Source organism: Macaca thibetana, chromosome 16 (genome assembly GCF_024542745.1).
Source record: "Macaca thibetana thibetana isolate TM-01 chromosome 16, ASM2454274v1, whole genome shotgun sequence".
Classification (NCBI taxonomy): Eukaryota; Metazoa; Chordata; class Mammalia; order Primates; family Cercopithecidae; genus Macaca; species Macaca thibetana.
In genome coordinates this window covers 66,535,489-66,535,935 of record NC_065593.1, presented here as the reverse complement: position 1 = coordinate 66,535,935, position 447 = coordinate 66,535,489, and positions in this window count along the sequence as shown.

The following is a 447-nucleotide window of genomic DNA, read 5'->3' as shown; positions in this document are numbered from 1 at the left end:
ATGAGCAAACAGACACCCAGAGAAGCTGACTGATTTTTTTTTTTTTTTTTTTTTTTTTTTTTTTTTTTTTTTTTTTTTGAGACGGAGTCTGGCTCTGTCGCCCAGGCTGGAGTGCAGTGGCACGATCTCCTCTCACTGCAAGCTCCGCCTCCCAGGTTTACACCATTCTCCTGCCTCAGCCTCCCGAGTAGCTGGGACTACAGGCGCCCGCCACCACGCCTGGCTAATATTTTGTATTTTTTAGTAGAGACAGGGTTTCACCGTGTTAGCCAGGATGGTCTCGATCTCCTGACCTCGTGATCCGCCCGTCTCGGCCTCCCAAAGTGCTGGGATTACAGGCTTGAGCCACCGCGCCCGGCATAGCTGACTGATCGTTAAGCTTCGCTGAGGCCAGGGGGAGCTGCCCCACCTCATGGCTCTTGAAGTGAACTGGTATCCCCACTGTAC